This window comes from Schistocerca piceifrons, chromosome 6, assembly GCF_021461385.2.
Source record: "Schistocerca piceifrons isolate TAMUIC-IGC-003096 chromosome 6, iqSchPice1.1, whole genome shotgun sequence".
Lineage (NCBI taxonomy): Eukaryota > Metazoa > Arthropoda > Insecta > Orthoptera > Acrididae > Schistocerca > Schistocerca piceifrons.
In genome coordinates, this window is record NC_060143.1 from 561604758 (window position 1) to 561620924 (window position 16167).

Here is a 16167-nt window from a genome sequence, read left to right on the forward strand (position 1 = left end):
AGTGTTGTCAAAAGCACTTTTAGTCGTTTTCCAGTATGAAAGGCTTTTTTACGACTCATTCTTCCCAGATGTACCCAGCTGGGCGAATGTGAAGCTACGATCATACAATATGCATCGTTCATCGGAAGAGCAATGTACTCTATAATGGGGCATCTGCCACTAAGTACCATCATTGCACGCCGACATGACTTAGTGCATCGTCTCAGGCGTTTTCAAAAACCAGATTCACTCGACGCAGCCTGCTCTCGCCTTGCGAGTTCTCGTTTTCGCATGACTTACTGTAAACATTAATTGTTTCAACGTCAGTTCTATCATTCTGTAAACATTAAATGTTTCAATATCAGTTCTATCATCCAGATATGCTTCTCCTGTATACAGGATAAAGAAAAATTCGCGCACTTGGACGTCTCTGCGCGATTCCTCACGTATTGCAATACAAAAATGTCTCTCACAATGTCGTCCTTCGCATATTTCGGCAATTAAATGGACATTAAAGATTGGCAATCTGGCAACAGCGTAATCACATGTATTAATGCTACATTAATGCTACGACTGTGAGCGCTCCAGCATTGCCAACAAGGTAGCTCAGCGTGTTCGGTCAGAAGGTTAGCGGCTCTTTGCAATAAAAAATCTGAGGGTAACTGATCAACGTAACAGATGTTATGGGACGTCCGCCCCGATCAAGTGAAGCGAACGATAACGAACAAAATGAGATAAAAAATGTTTGTGTAGTGGATAGCGTTTTGGGTTAGCATGCAGGACGTCGTGTGTTCGATTCTGGGTTGAGGCTTCATTGTTTTTGTTTGCTAAAAGTAGTCTATGAGGTACAGTATCTGGCGTCTTCTACAAAACGTTAGCAGTTATGTACTATGAACACAGACATGGATTCAAAGGTTTTCATTGGCCATCTTTTAAAGAAACTTCTTGTGCGTCGTGGACGCAAATTGTCTCACACCACAGCATCTACTAGATTACTGTTTTCTGTTTACCCTCCTCCAATGGTCCCATAGAAATTCATTGCAGAGAACGTTGCTGGCCGTTCTGGTGATGTAACGCGCTAACAACATGTACTGGACCTGAACCTGGCAAGAATAATAGGTGGTATTAATCGATGTGACCGTTGGGGGAGGGTACACAGAAAACAAGTTAGGAATATAGTAGATGCAGTGGTGTGAAAATATCCACATTCACGACACACAGAAGGTTTCTTTAACAACTGACCGACGAAAATGATTGTATTTCTATTTGTGTGTTCGCAACACATAACTGCAAATGTTTTGTAGAAGACTCACTGTAATCGCTAAATGACGACTAAGATATAAGACCACAAAAGCAAATTAAAACAAATAAGCATCTAGCCAGCATCGAATCTTCGACATCCTGCATGCCAACCCAAAACGCTACCTTCTGTACTAACTGCACAGCATTAATTACGTTTTCCGCAGAGATACTTAATGGAGATGTGATTACAATGTTGCCAGACTGCCAGTCCTTAACGTCCATTTACTGGCCGAAATACGCTCAGGACGAAATTTTGTGGGAGACATTTATTGTATTGTCAGTATGTGAGGAATCGCACTGCGAAATCTGATTGCACGAATTTTATCTTCACCCTGTATATGCGAGGGGTCCCCAGTAAATAACAAACACATTTTCTTTGAAAGTATTTTATACAGTCAACGGCGACTATGATGTCTTCTTTCCGGAGCGGGAAGGAGCGCCTGGTCTCCGGCACGAATCCGCCCGGCGGACTTGTGTCGAGGTCCGGTGATCCGGCCAGTCTGTGGATGGTTTTTAGGCGGTTTTCCATCTGCCTCGACGAATGCGGGCTGGTACCCATTATTCCGACTCAGCTACACTATGTCGGCGATTGCTGCACAAACAAGTTCTCCACGTACGCGTACACCACCATTACTCTACCATCCAAACATAGGAGTTACACTCGTCTGGTGTGAGTCGTTCCCTGAGGGGGGGGGGGGGGGGGGGCGAAACGCTGAATAACCCTGGGTTCGGTGTGGGGTGGCGGAGGGGTGAAGTGGACTGAGGTAGTCGTTGTGGGGTTGTGAACCACTGGGGCTGCGGCGGGGACGGAGCGTTTCCGACATTTCTAGGTCCCGGTTAACATAACATAACATAACATGATGACTTTTAAGAAATAGGTTCGTTTTGTTCAGTATTCCTGTACGCCATATTATTCCCCATTCTTTTGTCAACAACACCCTATTTCTCAACACAGTCACCGTTCAATAACGATGATCTTACGCCACCTCAGTGAGAGGACTCTTATGCGCGAATGGTACCACTCTACTGGTCGACCTTGGAGACATCGTCCTGTTGCATCAATAATCTGACTATCATCCACATAGTGCTTCCCACAGAGTGTATCCATCATCGGTCCAACCTGATGGAAGTCGGAAGGTACGAGATCCGGATGAGGAAAAACCGTTGAATTACGATTTGTGAGCTCCCCTAGAGTTCACAGACTTATATGAGGCCTTGGGTTGTCGTAGAGATGGAGATGGTTGTTTGCGTTTTTTTGGCGACGCACACGCTGGGGTCGTTTCTTCAGTTTCCTGAGGATGGCACAGTTCAGTTGAGAACTGATCGTCGCACCATGAGGGGAGACATCAAACGGAATATCTCCACCTTCAGAGTCCCGGAAGACCGTAGCCATGACTTTACCAGCTGACGGTGCGGCTTTGAACCTTTTTCTTCGGAGAAGAAGTGGATTGGCGCCAATAATGGACTGCAGTTTTGTTCCCTGTTCGAAGTGATAAGTCCATGTTTCATGGCCGGTGATCAAATTCGACGAGAATTGACATGATCAGCCTCTGTTATGAGGCACAGTTGGTCTTTCGTCGCTCTTTATGGTCTTCTTTTAGGTGGCGAGGAAGATAGCGGGCCACACTTGTGAGTACCCCAACTGGTGGACGAATGTCAACACGACCAACAGAGACGTCCAGTTGAGCAGCGTGGTGTTTGATTGTGATCCGTCGAAGACCTCGACTGAAAGACTCCGCACGCTCCAACACTGCAGAAGAAACAGCTGTGTGTGGCAGAACGGCACGCGGGACAACGGGCAGGTACGAGCGACCTTGTTGCGATGATGATAGACGGCTCGACCAAAGACTCACCATGCATTTGGTCACTACCAGAGCCCCGTGGACATTCTGCAAGAGGTTACGAATATCTGCGATGTTCTGGTTTTCTGCCAAAAGAAACTCAATGGCAGCTCTCTGCTTGGAACGCATCTCCGTTACAGATGGCATTTTGAAGGCCATGTGTAACGTCGCCACACATCGGAACTTCATAAAGCTGGAATATTCCACGATGTTCTGCAGCAAACTCCGCATTTTTTGAACCGAAACTGACTGAGAAGGAATGCGTTGCTTTACTTTCTGAACACCTCTCGACTAATGTGAAGTACCACCTCACTGTTTTATGACTGTATGAGCAAGCTAGTCTCAGGAGTTACCACAGTGGTTCTGATACGCTTTCCCACTAATAGTTACGCTAATTGGCGAGGAAAGTTAGTGTATACACTGAAGAGCCAAAGAAACTTGTACACCTGCCTTATACGGCGTACCGCCCCCCAGAGCACGCAGAAGTGCCGCACACGACATGGCATTGACTCGACTAACGTCTCAAGTAATGCTGGAGGGAATTGACACCATGAATCCTACAGGGTTGTCAATAAATCCGTAAGAGTACGGGGGGGTGGAGACCTCTTCTGAATAGCACTGTTGCAAGGCATCTCAGATATGCTCTTCTGAACAGCAAATTGCAAGGCATCCTAGATATGCTCAATAATGTTCATGTCTGGGGAGTTTGATCGGCAGCGTGAGTGTTTAAACTCAGACGAGTGTTCCTGGAGCCACCCTGTAGCAATTCTGGACGTGTGGGCTATCACATTGTCCTGCTGGAATTACCAAAGTCCGTTGGAATGCACAGTGGACATGAATGGATGCAGGTGATCAGACAGGATACTCACGTACCTGTCACCTGTTAGAATCGTATCTAGGCGCATCAGGGGTCCCATATCATTACAACTGAACGCGCTCCACACGATTACAGAGCCTCTACCAGCTTGAACAGTCCCATGCTGACACGCAAGTTCCATGGATTTGTAAGTTTGTCACCATAGCCATACACATCCATCCGCTCGATAACGAGACTCGTCCGAACAGGCGACATGTTACGAGTCATCAACAGTCTAATGTCGGTGTTGTTGGGCTCAGACGAGGCTTAAAGCTCCGTGTCGTGCAGTGATCAAAGGTACACGAGTACGGCTTCCGAAAGCCCATATCGATGATTTTCGTTGAATGGTTCACACGCTGCTACTTGTTGATGGCCCAGCACTGAAATCTGCAGCAATTTGCACAAGGGTTGGACTTCTGTCATATTGATTGATTTTCTTCAGTCGTCGTTGGTCCCGTTCTTGCAGGATCTTTTTGCGGCCGCTTCGACGTCGGAGATTTGATGTTTTACCGGATTCCTGATATTCACGGTACACTCGTGATATGGTCGTGCGGGAAAAACCCCACCTCATCGCTATGTCGTGATGCGTACCATCGATCGTGCGCGGACTATAACACCACGTTCAGACTCACTTAAATCTCGATAACCTGCCACTGCAGCAGCAGAGACCGATCTAATAACTGCGCCAGACTCTTGTTATTTTATATTAGCGTTGCCGACCGTAGCTCCTTATTCCGCCTGTTTCTGTATCTTTGTATTTGAATATGCATGCTTATACCAGTTTCTTTCGCGCTTCAGTGTACATTTTATAATTAAAGTAATGATGAGAGTGTAATATATGCATTGTTGTGTGTCCCATATTTAATCGGCGTTTGGAGTGAAATCTCTGGGCTATGACGGGAAGTAAAAGTAAGCTACAGTGGCGTCGATATCTGGCGAGAAAAGCCGTAAAGTATACAGCCTCCCCAAGTTCAGAGCCAGCGAAGCTTCAACCGAATCCTTATTTATTGTGCCGGATGTAGGTACATCCTCGTTCCGACACATCCCTGTTTTCGAGATTCTTTGCATGCAACGGTTGCGCCACCGACAGGTCGTACGGGATAAGTGGGAACCGAGCAGTGGCGGCGGTCCCGGGATAAAGTGGCAGTGACAGAATGCAAGCTTTGCGCGATATGTCTGGCACCGGCCTGTTAACGGAATGCGCCGTGTTCGCCGCGAGCTACAGTATCGCTGTTAGGACGCCGGACCCTGTTGTATGGGCTTTGTTTTGGCCTTGCTATAATGGACGGAATGGGAAACGAGTACATGACGATATTGCAAGAATTCTGCAGCTGAAACTCCTGGAAGAGGAGCGGTATTTCTGTTCTGTTACATCTGGATATTCAGTTGAGTTTTACGGCACGCTATGCAGCGGTAAAGTGTTGAGTGTGTTTTAGTCCCCCGCCTACTATTCGCCTGTCGTGCTCCCGTCGTAAACGTCCGTGTTAGTTGTGGATGCCCGAACGTTATTTCAACTGATTAACGGTACTAGTGGGTGGCACCTCCGTTGCCTGTGTAAACAGTCATCCTGTAATAGCTGTTGCCTCTTGTATTCTGTGCATTGCCCTAACAGTATTTAATCCTACTTTGTACGTAACTGTACAGGGGCGAACTATTTCAGCTGTGGGAGTTCCTTTATTGTGAGCGAAATGCTACTGTCTGAATGTTAAGCGGTTTTAAACAACAGCCAATTCTGTTATGACTAAATTTAGAACACTTGGGCAACAACCGTATGGAGGTGATAAAAATCGAGTCTGGCGTTCTTCGTAAATGTGAAACTTAAAATCACAGTGTGTGTCATTAATCTGCAACTATTTCCGGAACTAAAACAGTTTCTTTACGGATTGTCTGAGGCCTTACTGTGCACCATGAACCGTGACCGCGCCCATCTGAATTGTACGAAGGTTGTTCAGTAAGTAATGGCCCAATTTCTTTTAAATAGCCATTAATATAGGTAGACAAACCTCCTTGTTGGTGTTTCACATTTTATGTTTGTTATGTGCGCCGGTGAAGTTTCTAACCGTTCCGGCAGATGGCAGAGTCGTAGTAAAGGATCAAAGCGGCGTCTACAGACGGCTCATGCTACAACCAGTGCGCTGTTATTGAATTATTGTGTGCAGAAAAAGAAACTGTGGTGAACATCCATAAACGTTTGTGTGCAATGTATGGAGATGCTGCAGTTGATAGGAGTAGAGGTGGGCGATGGGTGAAGAAAGTGACAGCCTCAGGAAATGCAGAAACAGAGTTCCACGATCAGCCACGGGACGTCCTGTCACAGTCACTGCTCCAGACATGCTGAATCCTGTGGATGCCAATATTCGTGCCGACCGGCGCATCACAACTCGACAGTTGGCTCTACTGTTGTCGGTCAACGTTGGAAGTGCCTCTGGAGTGATCAAGACTCTCGGATATTAATAGAGGTGTTCCCGATGGGTTCCACGATTGCCCAGAGCGGACCACAAGATTTAAAGAAAGGCCATTTCATCTGAATTGTTGGAGCGTTTTTAGACCGACGGAGAGGCCTTTCTGTCACGGATAGTTACGGGGAAGGAAAGCTGGGGACACCACTTTTCGGCGGAGACAAAACGGCAGTCCGTGGAGTGGAATGATCCTCATTCACCACAAAAGAAGAAATTCGGGACAACCTCCCTCTGCCGGAAGAGTTATGGTAACAGTCTTCTGGGATTGTGATGGCGTCATTCCCGTGGATGTGATGCGAAGAGGGTCAATCATCAATTCAGAGGCATACGTTAACACCCTGAATAAACTCAAGAACCGTTTCCGACGTGATCGATCGGGCAAGAATCCAGCAGAAATCTTGCTCCAGCACCATGATGCACGCCCATACAGAAGTCTGAGATCCCGGGAACACATCGCCAAATTGGTTTGGATATCATTGGCTCATCCACCCTACAGTCCAGATCTGGCACCCTGGGGCATCCATTTCTTTTCGCCGCTTAACGATTCTCTATGGGGAACATACTTTGAAGATGACGAGAGTGTCATTCATGCAGTGAAAACATGGCTACTCTTACAGAAAAAGAGCTTTTATCAGCAGGGAATGCATGCTCTTCCACAACATTGGTGTATAGCCATAGAACGTGATGGAGACTACCAAGGAAAATAGGACGTGGACAAGACATGTTGATGTATATTGTCATCGAATTCTGTTCTTAACAATAAATATGTTGTGGGAAAGCGATGTGTGGCATTACTTAATGAACGACCCTTGCAAATGGTTTCAGAGTGGCGTAGTCCAGTTGAAAATACCGCCGTCCTGCAACGGAAGGTTGATTTACTCTGAAACGCTGATTAAAGGTCTCGGAACTTGAACAGCTGATAAATACATTGTCTGTTGTTATTGTATTAATCTTAGTTGCTGGATTATGCATTTCCCGGTTACTTAATTTGTTATTGAATGACAATTCGATTATGGCTCCCTAGCGTACGGTTTATTTATTTATTTACTCTTCAAGTTCCGTAGGACCAAATTGAGGATCAAATCTCCAAGGTCATGGAACGTGGCAGTATATAAAATTACACATAAAAGTAATAGCAGATAAAAATAAATGTTTATGAACCCGAAAAAAGTCAGTCCACAAGTTTAAATAAACACAATCAACAATGCAACAAGAATCAGCTTAATTTTTCAAGCAATTCCTCGACAGAATAGAAGGAGTGACCCTTGAAGAAACTCTTCAATTTCGATTTGAAAGCGCGTGGAATACTGCTAATATTTTTGAATTCGAGTGGTAGCTTATTGAAAATGGACGCAGCATTATACTGCACACCTTTCTGCACAAGAGTTAACAAGTCCGATGCAAATGCAGGTTTGATTTCTGCCGAGTATTAACTGAGTGAGAGCTGCTTATTCTTGGCAATAAGCTAATATTGTTAACAAGAAATGACTGTAAGGAATATATATATTGAGACGCCAATGTTAAAATACCCAGACTCATGAACAGGGGTCGACAAGAGGTTCGTGAACTTACACCACTTATTGCCCGAACAGCCCGTTTCTGAGTCAAAAATATCCTTTTAGAATGGGAAGAGTTACCCCAAAATATAATACCATACAACATAAGTGAATGAAAATAAGCAGAGTAGGCTAATTTTCGGGTAATTTCCAAGAATGATAGCGTATCGAAGTTGAGGTGTCCAAACGATACATATCGTACGTGCGATCGTAAATCGATCATGCGACTCTGGTGGCGGGGGTTGTGGTCAATTATTTGTGATCGTCTTTTTTATCCGTATTTAGTCGTACCCTTAGTTGCTCTAAATTACATACATCCGCGAATTATTTATGAGTTGCTAGGGAATCCCAGACGGTTTATGTCGTTACTGCGTGGGATGTCTGGCGTTCTTAACGTTTCTTCGGCGGATTCTCTCCATGGAATAATATAATACCATGTTCAACCAACGTAGAAAATTGTTCGACGTTTTTTTTTGCAAATATGGAGTACCACCGGAGGAGGAAAGAAGGGACTAGACTGTGGTAGTGCGATGAGTGTACAACTTCGTAAGAACAGTTTCGATGGTGAAATACCGTTTACAATTTCATTGCGAATAGTGCGGAAAACGAACGAGTATCAGGAAGAATACATAGTTCGACTTTTCCAAATTATCCATCCAGACCACCGTAATGGACTTTCAAATGACAACACCGACGATGAGTAAGCAAAATCGTCTCCTTTGCAATTACAAGTATTTTTGTAACGCTCTTCTTTTGTCGTTGCTGTAGCGACCACCGTAAACATACTCACAACGCCAGCCACGAGTGGCATGATCGATGTACGATCGCACGTTCGATATGTATCGTTTGGACACCGCGACTTCGATAGACAATCATTCTTGAAATTACCCCAAAATATAATATCATATAACATAAGCGAATGAAAATAAGAAAAGTAGACTAATTATTGTGTCGAACGATCACTCGCTTCAGATACCGTTCGAATAGTAAAAATGGCTGTATTAAGTCTTTGAACAAGATCCTGAATGAGGGCTTTCCGCGACAGCTAAATGTCTATCTGAACATCTAGAAATTTAAACTGTGGTTTAGTGTTACTTTATTTTCTACAAGCCACGAACTTATGTCATGAACTGCACCATTTGAAACCGAGCCAATGTTGCACGCAACATCCTTTACTATCAAGCTAGTGTCATCAGCAAACACAAATATTTTAGAGTTACCTGTAATACTAGAGGGAATGACATTTACATAAATAAGGAGCAGGAGTGCCCCTACACTGATCACTGATCCCTGGGGAACCCCCCCTCCCCCCTCACTTGACCGTACCCACTCAGACCCCACATCACAGCCATTCCCAACATTGTGAATAATGACCATTTGCTGTCTGTTGCTAAAGTAAGAGGTGAACTAATTGTGAGCTACTCCCCGTATTCTGCAATCGTCCAACTTCTGAGGAAATATTTAGTGATCAATACAATAAAAAAAAATATGCCAAGCGTTCGAAACCTTTTGTTTAACCCATCACAGAGAAAAGAGAATATAGCACTTTCCGTGGTTTAACGACTTCTAAAGCTGAACTGTACATTTGATAGCAAATCGTGTGATATAAAATGATCAATTATCCTTAGATACACAGTCTTTTCAATAACTTTAGCAAACACTGTGAAAGTGTTGTTAGTAAAAATTCTCTATTGTAACTAGACTAAACTGCATGTGACTGCTTTAGTCTTTAATAAAACTTGCATCTGACTGCGTATTTAACTGAACTGAACTTTATCTGACTGCATGAAAATATTGTTGGAAAATTAATACTCAAAATACACATCTGACTGCATGAAAGTTTAGTGGTAAAAATAAATGAAAGTCACCAACCTGCATCTGACTGCGTCTGTGGACTTAGCTCGTACACTCCTTCCCGTTTACCCGATAATAAAACATATATTCAACTCAACCGTAGTGCAGTGGCATAAAATTGTCATTCTAGATAACTTTACACATTTTGGCCCTGTTTGTTACTTAGTAAAAATTCTGTCCTGATCTGAATAATTTGCCAACTGTGTAATGGCATATAGATTATTTTACTCTGATAAATGAAATTATTAACCTTACTCGTGGGAACTTTACTTTAATGTACCTTTTGGTTCAATGCAAGCACAGGATGCGGAGAACGCAAGATGAGACTCTAATTTTATCTAAAAAATATTTGTTGTTCAAACTTTTAAGGCACATGTGAAAAACTAAAAAAAACTTCTATAGCATGGATTTACGAGAAAGTTTCACAAAACGCTTATTGCATCAACAATGGGATTTCTATCTAGATCTTAGATATTATTTAACCAAAGAAAACCTATTTTATTAATTATTCTTTCTAGTTTCACCAGGTAGGTGCCGAGTTTCGCTCAATATACAGCTTATTATGTGCGTAGCGCCAATTCTTACTTTGATGCTGTCACGACCCGGCTGCCTCCTGCAGGCATCTAGCTCCGACTCGAAACACGTCTGCTGTCTCTGCGCATCTCCTCACCACTACTCAAACTTTTACCGCGTGCACCTAGCTCTGTAGGCTGTCAAAGATCTTACTATTCGAGGATGTACTACTCGTTCAACCTTGCGGTTGGGAACTATCGACATTTTTCACTGGCTCTATCCTGATCGAATCTCAGCACATACCTTTCAACTGATGGCATAGAGATAGGTTTAAAACTATCTGCATTATCCCTTTCCCCCTTTTCATAAAGCGGCTTTACTACTGAGTAATTTTAATCGTTCAGGAAACTGACCACTCCTAAAGGAAAAATTACAAATATGGCTAAACACACGGCTAACATGTGCAGCACAGTACTTCTATATTCTGCTAGGCACTCCATCATAACCATGAGAGCCCTTAGTCTTCGGTGATTTAATTGTTGACTCAATCTTCCTCTTGTCTGTATCACTAAGGAGTGTTTCAGACATCAATCTCGGAATGTCATTTGCCTAGAAAGTCATATGATTCCATGTAGAAACTAAATTTTTATTAATTCACCACCAGTGCTCAGAAAATGATTGTCAAATACTGTACATATATCTGATTTATCAGTAACAGAAATATTTTTACTGTAAACTGACTTTATATCGTAGACCTCTGTGTTTCTGACCAGACACTACCTTCACAACTGCCCATCCAGTAATGAAGAACGAATAAAAATATTGTCTGCAGCTGTGCTACTGTTCCCCTGTACCCTCGTTGGAAAAAACACAATCTGCATCATATGAATTTATGAGATCTACCAACATCCTTTTTCTTGCACCGTCATATACAAAATTTGTACTGAAGTCACCATATATAACTAATTTCTGGTACTTCCTACAAGGTGAATTTAGAACCCTCTCTAGCTTGAGCAAAAATGCTCTGAAGTCAGAGTTAGGGAATCTATAAACAACAACAATTACAAGTATAGTTTCTTTAAATTCAACTGCCCCTGCCGGCCGCAGTGGCCGTGCGGTTCTAGGCGCTGCAGTCTGGAACCGCGAGACCGCTACGGTCGCAGGTTCGAATCCTGCCTCGGGCCTGGATGTGTGTGATGTCCTTAGGTTAGTTAGGTTTAACTAGTCCTAAGTTCTAGGGGATTGATGACCTCAGAAGTTGAGTCCCATAGTGCTCAGAGCCATTCAACTGCCCCTGCACAACATTCAAATATCTGTTCAGTGCAGGGCCGTGATACGTCTATGTACTCAAATGGAATACTGTTTTTTACATGCATAGCCACTCCCCCACCCTACAAGGAACTCCCTGAAAGACAGCCAGCTGATCTGTATCGTGGTAAAGGAAGGCTCTGAATTGTCGAATTACTTAAGTGGTGCTCAGATAAAACAATAATTTCAGTGTCAATATCTATTAGCCGTTCACTAACTTTATACCTAATACCTCTTATATTTTGATGAAATATGCTAATTCCTTCTCTACTTGGAAACATTACGTCCTCAGAAGGTGAGCACTTAATTAGAGGGACTTCCTTTAAGCAGATATACCTATCAGCTGACTTCAGTCTAAAACAGGTGCAGTTCTAACACCAGATACTACAGGAATTCTCTCCATGAGTGATGCCATCACCACCACCACCACCACCACCACCACCACCACCCACAACACTGTTACGTATAAGCTTCACCAGCCTCCCCTTCCCATACCTACTGAGGTGCAGGTCAAGCCAAGTAAATCTCGATATACTGATAGAACCAACTGTCACCACTGAGATATGACCCATGCCCTCTGCCATCAGCGTCCTCCTGAACCCCATTTCAAAGCGCCTAACAGCCGCATTAAGTTGAGGCCGATCATGACGCTGAACCAGTTGCACCAAATGCAAATTAGTGCCACCAGTTTGAGTAGCTATCTTTACGAGGTCACCACCTACATCATATTTCACGTCCCTATCAAGACTGTTCCCTGCTCCACCCACAATCACTACCTGATCCTCCTTCATAAAATTTCTACATAATTTCCCTGTGCTGTCAGTCACTTGAGCCAACCCTGCACTAGGTTTCACAGTGCTTGTGACCTGGCAATTGTTCTAGAGTTGTTGTCTTGTTAAAATTAGTCATTGTTTGATTCGAGCTTCTCTCCTTAAACATTTCTGAATTTAGATTATGCTCCAGAATTAAATTCTTTACTGCCGCAGGTAAATTTAATTTGTATGCGTGGCTGTCGATATCCTTTTAATTTTATGAATGATTCAATTCTGTAATTTTGTTTTAAATATCTGTTTTGGCTATTCATTGAAGTAAAGTATTAGATGTTTTCTGAAATCGTAAATATTGACCTTTACTGCACTGGGACGAAGTTTCATGGGTGCACAGCACGAGTAGTGGATAAGATGCTTGCTTCTATGTTTAATGTAATCTGTGGTGCGCTTGCTTGAAAGTCAGTTGTGCAACGCTAGGACGTTCTTATTAGAGCCATAGTAGCGAGTAGTTGAATTTCAGAAAAGGAGATCTCATATTTGTGAATCTGGGAGAAATTATCTGGAATAGTTTATTGTGGAGGTGAAAACTTGTTTATAAGCTTTTATTGATTATACTGATGGAGAAGATTTTTGGAGGAATATTTCAAGTTAACCCATGCACGAGCAAGAATGAAATGTATGTTTGTAAGACCCATCATTTCAAGGGAATCTTTGTCCCTTGCATAACAAAAAATGTTTGTAATTTATCCTAATCTGGTCTCTTTATTTTCATTATGTCACAAAGTACGCAATTGGTTGGAACGTCTGCAATTTCTGCAAAGAGAGAATTTCTTAAATGTGAATTTCTTAATTGTTAATCTTGGTATGTTATACAGTCCGACGCGCGTGTAGTCGCACGGTCTGGGGCGTCTTGTCACGGTCAGCGCCTCCCCCCGTCGGAGGTTCGAGTCCTCCCTCGGGCATGGATGTGTGTTGTCTTTACCGTAAGTTAGATTAAGTTAGATTGAGTAGTGTGTAGGCTTAGGGACCGATGACCTAAGCAGTTTGGTCCCATAAGATCTTACCACAAATTAATTAATTATACACACTTTTTTGACACTAACCAAAGAGTTATTTTTTCAGGAACATTTTTCTTTAATGTAAAACCATTCTCCATCACTCTTAGTAAGGAATAAATTATTTTGTCGTGTGTCGTGTGGATCTTATTCGAGACGTAGCCACAGACTGTTTCTGTCAAGTAACTCAGCTTTAGCTGAATTCAGTTAGCTTTCCAGAACATTGATACACCAAAGTACTACGCTGAGTGAGAGGCAAGTTACTTTTCTTTAAGAGGAGATCTCACTTTGCATTCGTGCCAGCCGACAGTAAGTCGTCAGAATTATCAGGTGTTGTACTAAGTAAGAGGATTAATGAACAGTGAAGGTAGCATTAAACAGGTATTTTCTTCCGTGTTGAGCAGTATTTTATTTCGTGGACATTTCAAATCACACATAGCACCCCATGTTACGTAACTTTCATAATGCAGTTCAGTGTCGTGTGCCAGTTAAATAGTTTTAACTGAGGACATCATTAACTTCTTTCAACATTTAATTAGATTCATTTTCATTAATTCAAATTCATCATTTCATTACGTTTTAAGTTTTGTCAAGCGATACTCCTCACATGCGCAAGACAGGGCCAACCAACAGTCAGCTTTGCTCAACATTCGAGTTCGATATCTAAAGCACACGTCACACAAGGAGAAAGTTCTCGAAAACAGAATATTCATTATTTCCCATACAGAAGTATTACACAGAAAGTTTTCAAAGTACCAGCGAAATTTTCTATGTATTAAATTCAGCGGCCCTGAAGTGCCTAAACCTTGAATTTACTTTCATAATTTTCGGTTTATTATTAATGTTTAGTAAATCCTTGTGTGGTTTCTTAAATTTCGTTAGAGCCTTTATCTGTACGCCATCGCTATTTTCTTTTGTGGAACGGTTAAGATTTAATGACAAAAGGTTTTAATAATACTTGATGAGATGCTTAGCCAAATTAACAAGCTTTGATCAAGAAAGAGGGTATGTAATGTTTGTTGTGGTCATTAACGTAATGCGTAATTCAGATATCTTGATTTTAATATGTGTATCAAAGTGTCATTCTGCGCCTCATCCCCCCTATTCTAGCTCCATACTCCTATGTGGTACATAACTGGTAGCAGAGTGAAACGATCTGGTTGGGTGGTGCAGAATGACACACACCAGTATGTAGTACTGTTAAGCTGTATTCTGTTTCAGGACAACAGCGGTTATCTCGAGGGGTCCGCAAACCTGAGGAAAGAGGATATATCCTACGAGATACGCAGCGGAGGAACTATTCCTATGGGATTCGCAGGAGAGGAACTGAACCACAAGGAAATGTAGGAGAAACACAACAGTTAAGGTAGTGTTCGGCTCAGCCAATCAGAAGACGCCCTCCCGAAGGTAAAGAGGTAAGATTGGGTGCCGCCGCTGTTACCGCCTTGCTTAATGAAATACAGGATAGTATGGATCTAGTTCTTGAATGTATTCCGACTTCCAGTCTAATTAGGTAACTGAAAGTTCGATTAGATCATTACGTTTGTAGAATAGAAGTCTTGTTAGGCGTAGCTAGTGATGAGGTACAGGAACGTCAGCGGCAAATAGCGGAAATTAAGCACTGGCTAAGTATAATAGCAGAATCTGAACCTTTGGGAAAGGAAACTATGACAGCAGAGATATTAGACTCTAGACAGATGAAGCAAAATAGTATGCTTACAAAGTTGCAAAATTCCTTGAAAAGTATAAAGTAAAATGTGGAGTAAAGTAGGGTGACTTGGTGGAAGAGGTTCCTCAATTTTTAGACGTACTAGTGGACGTCCAAGAACAGGTACGAGTAATGGTAATGCCACATGATGTATTGCGAATTTACTACAGGGAACATTATCTGAGTGGGTACTAGAGGAACTGCCCCCAAAACAAGGAATTGACTAAATGAGGGCAGTAATCCGTAATAACATGATACCAGGAGACAGGAGCGGGTCGGTGTTTGCTGCAACGCTATAGATTTTTAGGAAATTGAATAGTGTGGTGCGAGAAATTCAAGCAATTCCTTACGTGGATGAAAGATGAGAAAATAAACTTTCAAAGACACGTGCGATGTTTTTGATGTGGACAAGAACGCCACAGAGTCACCAACTGTGGTAACACAGTCTGCGTTAAAATACCTTCTGCACCTATACACATTATAAATTATAATAACCTGCCGCCTTTTTCCCTATGTAAGTGAAGTTGTATGTCAGAACCTACTGCAGGGTGTTTGAAATGGTTTACATTAAAGTGTAGATTGATTCACGAGGAATGTTTGTGTATATAATTTAGCAGCGCTACGCCGGACAAATCACCCGGCCATAGTTATTTACTGCAACCAGTGCAAATCAGAGGGGTTGGGTGTCGCTAGTCTTTTATACATCTCCATTTAGGCCAAGTCGATCGCCCCCTCCGTACCATTGACAGCTCTCGTTACCGCATGAGTCACCGTTAACATCCATAGCAATACCTATGTGTAAGACACTCTTCACCTAAGAATATCCACTTACACATAATAGCTTTACCTTTTCCATACTTGATTTCTCACCCCACCATAGTTTCACAAACACCTTTTAGCCCTTTTGTACCGAATTACAAATCGAGCTTGCTGGTCTAGTGGTAACACGCGAGGATGGAAAATATA